This window comes from Nicotiana attenuata, chromosome 7, assembly GCF_001879085.1.
Source record: "Nicotiana attenuata strain UT chromosome 7, NIATTr2, whole genome shotgun sequence".
Classification (NCBI taxonomy): Eukaryota; Viridiplantae; Streptophyta; class Magnoliopsida; order Solanales; family Solanaceae; genus Nicotiana; species Nicotiana attenuata.
The window spans coordinates 99,822,903-99,833,747 of NC_031995.1; the positions used below are offsets into that span (position 1 = coordinate 99,822,903).

General features: G+C 44.7%; 1 pseudogene; it reads left to right on the forward strand.

Annotated features, from left to right (window-relative positions):
• LOC109230319 lies at positions 2,576–8,599 on the forward strand (annotated as a pseudogene).

Genomic DNA, 10,845 nt, shown 5'->3' on the forward strand with positions numbered 1-10,845 from the left:
ATATAACTGCACAGGTTTATGTGGTAGTCCGGTCTAGCCTCGTCACTACTTTGCCGGGGTTAGGCTAGGCACTTACTAGCACATGGGGCCGGTTGTGCTGATGCTACACTCTGTGCTCTTTTGCACAGATCCAGGTGTTGGAGTAGCTTATAGTGCGTAGCAGTAGTTAGGGAGCCGACCTTCAGTACACGAGACTCCGAGGTAGCCTTGCTGGCGTCCGCAGGCCCGGCGTCTCTTCTTTCAGTTTTCATGTTTTGTTGACATTTCTATTCGAGACAGATTATGTCCTTTATTTCAAACTCTTATTTGTAGTAATCCTAGACAGTCCGTGTATTGTTGTGACACTAGGTGCTGGGTAGAGACTTATATTGACTTTCTAGACGCTGTTTCTATATTTAGTTCAGACTTCCGCTAAATTTTACTTTTCGTTATCTTTTAACTGCTTATTCATTGATAATTTAGTTGTTTAATCATGTATAAAACGAAATAGGTTAATGTTTGCTAAGGTTCTTGGCTTGCCTAGCTTCCACGAGTAGGCGCCATCACGACCCCCGAGGGTGGGGAATTCGGGTCGTGACAAGTTGGTATTAGAGCTCTAGGTTACATAGGTCTCACAACTCACGGACAAGCTTAGTAGAGTCTAAGGGATCGGACGGAGACGTCTGTATTTATCCCCCAGAGGCTACTGAGTTAGGAAAAGTTTCACATTTGTTCTTTCTTGTCGTGCGGTTTGGTCTCTCAACGCTAATTGAATTTCTACTCTGTTCTTTCGCAGATGGCGAGAACACGCGCTTCCTCATCTTTTGATCAGCAGTCCGAGCCCCAGGCAGCTCCCACTAGGGGCAGAGGGCGCTGCCGAGGCCATGATAGTGGCCGAGGTAGGGGCAGAGCTCAGCCCCGAGCAGCAGCACCAGTGGCGGAGCCTCAGGTTGACTTCGACGAGGGGGTTCCGTCCCCAGCCCCAGCAATTCCGGTGGGCCCAGCTCAGGTCCCAGAGGGGTTTATTGCTACCCCAGCTCTTCAGGACGCTCTGGTCCGATTGGTGGGTCTCATGGAGAGTGTTACCCGAGCAGGTTTGCTTCCTGTAGCACCAGCCGTCTCTCAGGCTGGAGGAGGGGTCCAGACTCCTGCTACTCGTACTCCGGAGCTGGTAGCTCCCCCGATTCAGACTCCAACAGTTCAGCCAGTTGGAGCAGCTCAGCCGGGTGTGGTAGCCCAGGCCGGTGATGGAGCAGCTATGTCTGCCGATGCTTTATGGAGGTTGGACAGGTTCACCAAGCTCTTCACTACTACCTTCAGCGGTGTATCTACCGAGGATCCTCAGGATTATTTGGACAGCTGCCACGAGGTTCTTCGGAACATGGGTATTGTTGAGACCAATGGGGTTGATTTCGCTACATTCCGGTTGTCTGGATCCGCCAAGACTTGGTGGAAGGATTATTGTTTAGCTAGACTAGCAGGATCTCCAGCCTTGACCTGGGAGCAGTTCACACATCTATTTCTGGAGAAGTTTCTCCCTATTACACAGCGAGAGGCCTATCGGAGGCAGTTCGAGCGTCTCCATCAGGGATCCATGACAGTCACCCAATACGAGACCAGGTTTATTGAGCTGGCCCGCCATGCTATTGTTATACTTCCAACTGAGAGGGAGAGAGTGAGACGATTTATTGATGGACTCATTCAGCCTATTCGTCTCCAGATGGCTAGAGAGGCTGGGAGCGAGATATCCTTTCAGGAGGCGGCCAATGTGTCCCGGAGGATTGAGATGGTATTGTCACAGGGGGGTGGTCATAGGGCAGACAAGAGACCCCGTCAGTCAGGCCGATTCAGTGGTGCCTCGTCTGGAGGCAGAGATTCGTATGATAGGGGTCAGCCTTCTAGGCCTTTCCAGTCAGCCCTCCAGGTTTCTCACGGTGCCTCAGGTGGCCGTGGTTGTCACGCGCACTATTCTGATCAGCAACCATTCAGTGCACCGCCAGGTCCTATCAGTGCACCGCCACTTTAGAGTTTCCGTGGTGGTCATTCAGGTCGACAGGGCCAGCAGACTCAGCAGCCGAGGACTTGTTACACTTGTGGTGACACTGGTGATATTGCCAGATTTTGCCCTCGAGCACCGAGCAGTTCTCAGCACCAGGGTTCTCGTGCCACGGTTCAGGCACCAGGTGTTCCACAGCCCGCCCAACCAGCTAGAGGTGGGGGTAGAGGTGCCAAAGGTGGAGGTAGAGGTCATAGAGGTGGAGGTCAGCCAGCAGGCCGTCCTAGAGAGGTAGATCAGAGTGGTGGGGCCCAGCCCCGATGTTATGCTCTTCAGGCCAGGCCCGAGGCAGAGGCTTCAGATGCGGTCATTACAGGTACGGTTCTGGTTTGTGATAGAGATGCTTCAGTGTTGTTTGATCCGGGGTCTACGTATTCGTATGTATCATCCTATTTTGCCCCGTATTTGGTCATGCCTAGTGATGCATTGGGTATTCCTGTTTATGTTTCTACGCCGGTGGGTGATTCTATCGTGGTCGATCGAGTCCATCGTTCTTGTGTTGTGGTGATTGGGGGTCTGGAGACTCGTGTAGATTTGTTGCTTTTAGACATGGTTGACTTCGATATTATATTAGGGATGGACTGGTTATCACCCTATCACGCTATCTTGGATGTCATGCCAAGACTGTGACCTTAGCTTTACCGGGTATTCCTCGTTTAGAGTGGACAGGGACTCCTGGTCATTCTACCCGCAGTGTTATATCGTATGTGAAGGCTCGGCGTATAATCGAGAAGGGGTGTTTGGCATATTTAGCCTATGTTCGGGATTCCAGTGCTGAGGTTCCCTCTATTGATTCTGTGCCCGTTGTTTGTGAGTTTCCTGATGTTTTTCCCTCAGACCTGCCGGGTATGCCACCCGATAGGGATATTGATTTCTGCATTGATCTGGTTTCGGGCACTCAGCCCATTTCTATCCCGCCGTATCGTATGGCGCCGCCTGAGTTGAAAGATTTAAAGGAACGGTTGCAGGATTTGCTTGAGAAGGGTTTCATTAGACCCGGTGTCTCACCTTGGGGTGCGCCGGTGTTATTTGTCAAGAAGAAGGATGGGTCGATGAGAATGTGTATTGATTACCGGCAATTGAACAAGGTAACGATCAAGAATAAGTATCCACTGTCGAGGATTGATGATTTGTTCGACCAGCTTCAGGGTGCCAGGGTATTTTCCAAGATTGACTTGAGATCTGGCTACCATCAGTTGAGGATTAGGGCATCCGATGTCCCTAAGACAGCCTTTCACACTCGGTACGGGCATTATGAGTTCTTGGTTATGTCATTCGGGTTGACAAATGCCCCAGCAGCTTTCATGGACTTGATGAACCGAGTGTTCAGGCCTTATTTGGATTCATTCGTGATAGTTTTGATTGATGATATATTGATATATTCCCGCAGCCAGGAGGAGCACGAACAACACCTTAGAGTGGTTCTTCAGACTCTGAGGGATAGTCAGTTATATGCCAAGTTCTCCAAGTGTGAGTTCTGGATGAGTTTAGTTGCATTTCTGGGTCATGTTGTATCAGCAGAGGGTATTCAGGTGGACCCAAAGAAGATAGAGGCAGTCAAGAACTGGCCTAGACCAGCATCAGCTACAGAGATCCGGAGTTTCTTGGGGTTGGCAGGCTACTATCGACGGTTCGTGGAGGGGTTTTCATCCATTGCAGCCCCGATGACCAGATTGACCCAGAAGGGTGCCTAGTTCAAATGGTCGGATGAGTGTGAGGCGAGCTTTCAGAAGCTCAAGACAGCTCTGACTACGGCACCGGTGTTGGTTTTTCCCACAGGTTCAGGGCCTTATACAGTCTATTGTGATGCTTCCCGTGTTGGGCTTGGAGCAGTGTTGATGCAGGATGGCAAGGTCATTGCCTATGCTTCGAGGCAGTTGAAGATTCATGAGAAGAACTATCCGGTTCATGATTTGGAGTTGGCAGCCATAGTTCACGCATTGAAGATTTGGAGGCATTATCTGTATGGCGTGGCATGTGAGGTGTTCACGGATCACAAGAGTCTTCAGTACTTGTTCAAGCAAAAGGAGTTGAATTTGAGGCAGAGGAGGTGGTTGGAGTTGTTGAAGGATTATGATATCACCATTCTATATCATTCGGGGAAGGCCAATGTGGTGGCCGATGCATTGAGTAGGAAGTCAGCCAGTATGGGCAGTCTTGCTTATATTCCGGTCGGTGAGAGGCCGCTTGCTTTGGATGTTCAGGCCTTAGCCAATCAGTTCGTGATGCTGGATGTTTCTGAGCCCAGTCGTGTGTTAGCTTGCACGGTAGCTTGTTCTTCATTATTGGAGCGCATCCGTGATCGTCAATATGATGATCCCCATTTGTGTGTCCTTAGAGACACGATGCAGCGCGGAGGTGCCAGGCATGTTACCTTAGATGGTGGTGGAGTTTTGAGATTGCAGGGTCGAGTATATGTGCCTAATGTGGATGGGCTCCGAGAGTTGATTTTGGAGGAGGCCCATAGCTCCCGGTACTCTATTCATTCGGGCGCCGCGAAGATGTATCAGGATTTACGGCAGCATTATTGGTGGCGTAGAATGAAGAAGGATATCATAGCATATGTGGCTCGTTGCTTGAATTGTCAGCAGGTTAAGTACGAGCATCAGAGGCCTGGTGGTTTATTTCAGAGAATTGAGCTTCCCGAGTGGAAGTGGGAGCGTATTACTATGGACTTTGTTACTGGACTTCCGCTGACTCGGAAGAAGTTTGACGCAGTTTGGGTCATTGTTGATAGGCTGACCAAGTCAGCACATTTCATTCCTGTGCAGTCTCCTATTCTTCTGAGAGGTTGGCTGAGATATATATTCGGGAGATTGTTCGCCTTCATGGTGTGCCCGTATCAATCATTTCGGACCGGGGAACGCAGTTTACCTCGCGCTTCTGGAGAGCAGTTCAGCGAGAGTTGGGCATGCGGGTTGAGTTGAGCACATCATTTCATCCCCAGACGGACGGTCAGTCCGAGCGGACTATTCAGATCTTAGAGGATATGCTCCGAGCTTGTGTTGTTGACTTTGGAGGTTCGTGGGATCAGTTCTTGCCCTTAGCGGAGTTTGCCTACAACAACAGCTACCGGTCGAGCATCCAGATGGCTCCCTATAAGGCTTTATATGGTAGGCGGTGTCGGTCTCCGGTTGGATGGTTTGAGCCGGGAGAGACTCCGTTGTTGGGTACGGATCTGGTTCAGGAGGCCTTGGACAAGGTCAGGATCATTCAGGATAGGCTTCGTTCAGCTCAGTCCAGGCAAAAGAGCTAAGCAGACCGCAAGGTTCGAGATGTGGCTTTCATGGTTGGTGAGCGGTTATTGCTCCGAGTGTCGCCTATGAAAGGCGTGATAAGCTTTGGGAAGTAGGGCAAGCTTAGCCCTAGGTTCATTGGTCCGTTTGAGATTCTTGACCGAGTGGGAGAGGTGGCTTATAGACTTGCTTTGCCGCCGAGCTTATCAGCCGTGCATCCAGTGTTTCATGTGTCCATGCTTCGGAGGTATCACGGCGATCCAGCCCACGTGTTAGATTTCAGCACTGTCCAGTTGGACAAGGACTTGTCTTATGAGGAGGAGCCGGTAGCTATTCTAGACCGGCAGGTTCGTCAGTTGAGATCCAAGAGTTTCCCTTCTGTTCGTGTTCAGTGGAGAGGTCAGCCTCCTGAGGCATCGACCTGGGAGTCCGAGTTCGATATGCGGAGCCGTTATCCTCATCTTTTCCCCGACTCAAGTACTTCTTTCTTCTGTCCGTTCGAGGACGAACGATTGTTTTAGAGGTGGAGAATGTGACGATCCAAAGGGTCATCACCTGTTTTAAATGAATTCTGTGCTTCCGAGGCCTTGAAACCTCGTTTAGAGTCGCCTCGATTTACGTGCGCAGTCCGGGCGCATAGACGGAAAGCTTAAATGTGAAATTCTATGAAAAATACTAAATTTTGATGTTAAAATGAATAAATTTGACTTTGGTCAACATTTTGGGTAAACGGACCCGGACTCGTGATTTGACGGTCCCGGAAGGTCCGTAGGAAAATATGGGACTTGGGCGTATGCCCGGAATCGAATTCCGAGGTCCCAAGCCCGAGAAATGAATTTTTTTGTAAAATTGTTTTCTGAAATTGTTTAAGGAAATTGGAAATGAAATTTGATTAGTGAGGTTGTGTGTATATTTGGTTTGGAGCCCCGAGGGCTCGGGTGAGTTTTGGATAGGCCACGAGTGCATTTTTGGACTTTGAAAGATAGCTGTTGCATTTCTGATCTGCAGGCTTCACAATTGCGAAGCCAATCTCGCAAATGTGAGCCTTGCATCGGGATTGCGAAGTGGAGACCTAGGCAGGCCTGATCGCAAATGCGACCACTGGGTTCGCAAATGCGAAGGCCGGTCGCAAATGCGACTTCTGGGATCGCGAATGCGTGGTTGGGAATTTAGGAAGGGGTTCGCAAATGCGAACAAAGCTTCGCAATTCCCATGTCAGGTCGGGGTTCGCAATTCCCATATCTGCAACCTGCATTTTTTATACTTAGTCGATTTTTAAGTCATTTTTACACCATTTTCAAAACACAACTCCTTTGGGCGATTTTTCAAGGACAAACCTTCTTCCAAATCAATTGTAAGTTAGTTTTTACTCATTTCTTTCAATCATTTACAAAGCGATGGTATCGAGCCCGTATTTTGGTTCCGGCGCCCGGTACAGGTCTTATATATGTTTTAAGTCCTTCCTGTGAAATTTGGTTGAAAACGGACGTCGTTTGACGTGATTCGGACTTAAATTGGAAAATTTGATGTTTTATGAAGTTTGAAAGAATTCATGAATTTTGAGGTTTAATTCGATGTTTATGATGTTATTTTGGCGATCTGATCGCACGAATAAGTCCGTAGGATATTTTTGAGGTTGTGTGTATATTTGGTTTGGAGCCCCGAGGGCTCGGGTGAGTTTTGGATAGGCCACGAGTGCATTTTTGGACTTTGAAAGATAGCTGTTGCATTTCTGATCTGCAGGCTTCACAATTGCGAAGCCAATCTCGCAAATGTGAGCCTTGCATCGGGATTGCGAAGTGGAGACCTAGGCAGGCCTGATCGCAAATGCGACCACTGGGCGGGGCGCGGTGAAGGCTGTGCGGCCGCAGTCGGCTTTGTGCGGTCCGCACAAGGTGCTGAACTGCAGGTCTTCAGGTAAGCCTGTGCGGCCGCGGTCCATTTAATGCGGTCCGCACAGGGGGTCCCAGAGGGGTATAAATANATTTTCATGCATTGGAGTTGATTCATTTAGTGTTTATTAATGTAATTAAGTAATTTGTGATTAGATACGAGCGAATTGGCGGTGGAATCGCGGGGTAAAGCTATACTTGAGGCTTAAGTTGTGTGCAAGACATTGAGGTAAGTGTTTGGTCTAACCCTAGCTTGAGGGACTAGGAGTTGAGTCTTATTTGCTAATTGCTTCTTGTTGAGTACGACGTATAGGCATGGTGACGAGTATCTATACGTTGGTGTCTAGCATGACCGTGAGTCTTTAAATTTTGAATATCTTGATTTCGTTGTATTTCTCTTGCCTTGGTGATGATTCCTATTTGTTGTGAAAAGCTTGTGAGAGGAAATTGTGACCTATGAACAATGAGGAGCATTGGCTCAAGTTATATTTCAATTGTGAACGTATATGAAATTGTTGAACCCCTTTGGAGCATTGGCTCAAGTGGTAAAGTGAGATATGAAATAAAAGTGAAAGGAAGAGAAAGAGTATTTAAATTGTTACCTTGCCGGGATATTGTTGTTTATTAATTGTTTTCCGTTGCCGGGATGTTGAGATTATTGATGTTGTACCCTTGCCGAGATTTAATTGTTCAATTGTGTTCCCTTGCCGGGATTTCTTTTATTATTTTATTTATCCTCTTGCCCCTTGTTTGTGATTGTTGTTTGGGTGAGGAAGAGTGTTAAAGCACGAAGGGTGATGCCGTGCATTATTTGTTTGTTGTGAGGAAAGAGTGTAAAGCACGAAGGGTAACGCCGTGCATTGTTTGCTTATGGTGAGGAAAGATAGTAAAGCACGAAGGGTGATGCCGTGCCGCATGATGTATCATTCCGTGCCGATTCTATCGATTATATGTGAGGAAAGAGAGTAAAAGCACGAAGGGTGATGCCGTGCACACTTTATTATTATATTGCTTGGTGAGGATGAGAGTAAAAGCACGAAGGGTGATGCCGTGCACACTTTATTATATCATTGCTTGGTGAGGATGAGAGTAAAAGCACGAAGGGTGATGCCGTGCACTTGTTGCTTTCTGTTTCTTTATTAATGTCTGAGTTGTGTTGTTTCCTTCGTTACTGGACGACTTTTACTTAAAATTGTTATTTCCTCCATAGCATGCTCCCCTTCCCATATTATTTACTTGTCTCTGTATTTCGATTTCGCTGTATATGTATATATAACTGCACAGGTTTATGTGGTAGTCCGGTCTAGCCTCGTCACTACTTTGCCGAGGTTAGGCTAGGCACTTACTAGCACATGGGGCCGGTTGTGCTGATGCTACACTCTGTGCTCTTTTGCACAGATCCAGGTGTTGGAGTAGCTTATAGTGCGCAGCAGTAGTTAGGGAGCCGACCTTCAGTACACGAGACTCCGAGGTAGCCTTGCTGGCGTCCGCAGGCCCGGCGTCTCTTCTTTCAGTTTTCATGTTTTGTTGACATTTGTATTCGAGACAGATTATGTCCTTTATTTCAAACTCTTATTTGTAGTAATCCTAGACAGTCCGTGTATTGTTGTGACACTAGGTGCTGGGTAGAGACTTATATTGACTTTCTAGACGCTGTTTCTATATTTAGTTCAGACTTCCGCTAAATTTTACTTTTCGTTATCTTTTAACTGCTTATTCATTGATAATTTAGTTGTTTAATCATGTATAAAACGAAATAGGTTAATGTTTGCTAAGGTTCTTGGCTTGCCTAGCTTCCACGAGTAGGCGCCATCACGACCCCCGAGGGTGGGGAATCCAGGCCGTGACAGTTAGGCGGAAGCTTTGGTGCCGCAAGAAAAGTCATTTTCAGCCATTAGATTTAATGTATTTTAGTCAATATAATCGTCCCCAACCATTGTTAATTCTAAATTCAAGGTATATCTTATTACCCAATTGATACGGGTATCTTTAATTTATTATGGTTTGAGTTAAATAGTGATATTGGTAACTTATAAGTTTCAATTGAATTGGATACAAGAAATAGTCATGAACAAGATTAATTTTTTTATTCTAATAATTGGATAATATTCTGGTAGTTACTTTTGAGGTATTGTGAGTGCTTGCAAAGCACCACGTAAAATAGAGTAAATTGTTAGTTTTTCAGGCAACTCAAATTCTTCTTTTGTCCATTCCAAATTGTATTAGAAATATAAGTTTAATGACAAACATGTAAAAAGAACTAGTTTCCTATCCATTTTAGTACTAGTAAAGTGATTAACAGAGAATCAACCTTCATATTCTAGAGGAATGAAACAACAAAAAATTTATCAAATGCGGCAGGTTTAGACCAGTTACGTTGGCAGTTCACGAATTTGATATATAGATTGATTTTGTAATGATATAGGTGGTTGAAGAAGTGAACCAAGTGCTCGCAGTGACCACTACAAATTATAACTTTTCATTATTTTACTGTTCTTTTCAAAAAAAAAAATGAATTAACTTGCTAAGGTGTATCCTGAGTTAAATGTCTCTGGAAGTGCTCCCAATAATGTATATGCACAAGTTATTGGACCAGACACTCATTGGATTTGTTCGAATTCTAGAAAAAGGAGCAGCTCCAAGTTTTGTTTATTGTTCTGTATATAAAGAGTCTCAGGTTGAGCAAAGGGATTTTAAAAAAGAGTTGAGATAGAAGTTCAAAAAGCTACCTCAGCTATAAGAATTTAGATGGAGGAAAAGTTGTCTGAACCTACCTTAGCTATATTTAATAAAGTATTTCTCAATACAAAATGAAAAATCTTATGTGGTTTTGTGTTATTTTTGTATCTTGTATTCTATAATTTGCTAAATATTAAATTTTGTAAACTATCAAAGTAACCAATCTAATGTTTCTCCTCAGCTTAACACAATCAAGAAGACTGAAATGAGTGAAGTAGGCACAAAGAAAAAATGGGTAAGTTTGAAAAATTATAAAATACTTTTTCCTCTCTTTTCTTTTGCCTTATTTTCTTTCTTTTCTCTTTTCAGTTGCTGCTGTTATTCCCGTTATACAATATGTTTATTTTTTAGAATCTCAATCTATTATTTTTGGTATCCTAATTTGTTATAATCGAAGAGGAAAAATTCCCTTTATTATATAGTTATAATTTTTTTTTCTGCATGACTTCTTGTGCAGCATTTTTGAAGGAGGATTACTGGCAATGAAAAGGTTGACTCATGGAGAAGTGGTTTCAAAAAGCTTTGTTGAAGGATCTAGTCTAGAAGTTAAGGGAATTCATTCTAAAGTGATTATAACGTAGTTACACGTTGAAATTACTGTCTTTTATGATTTAGTTAGATTTGAGTTTTACTTGAGAACAAATTATTTAATTTGGCATCATCTATTTGTGCAGAGTACTTCTTAGATTGCTACTTTGTTCTTTAGTTATAATATTAAAAGGCATTTGTTTTACATATATTTCATGTTAGTTGAAGGTTGAAATTTGTGGATGTACAAATTGAATGTAAAGTGTTATCCTAAATAGAGGATTAATCTAAATGTTGGAATTTTTAATACGACATTTTTAAAAGTTGTGAAAATGTCACTAATCGTTTTTGACAGTCATGTAAATGTAAATACGATATTTTTATAAATACCATAAATTTTCTTACTGACATTTTT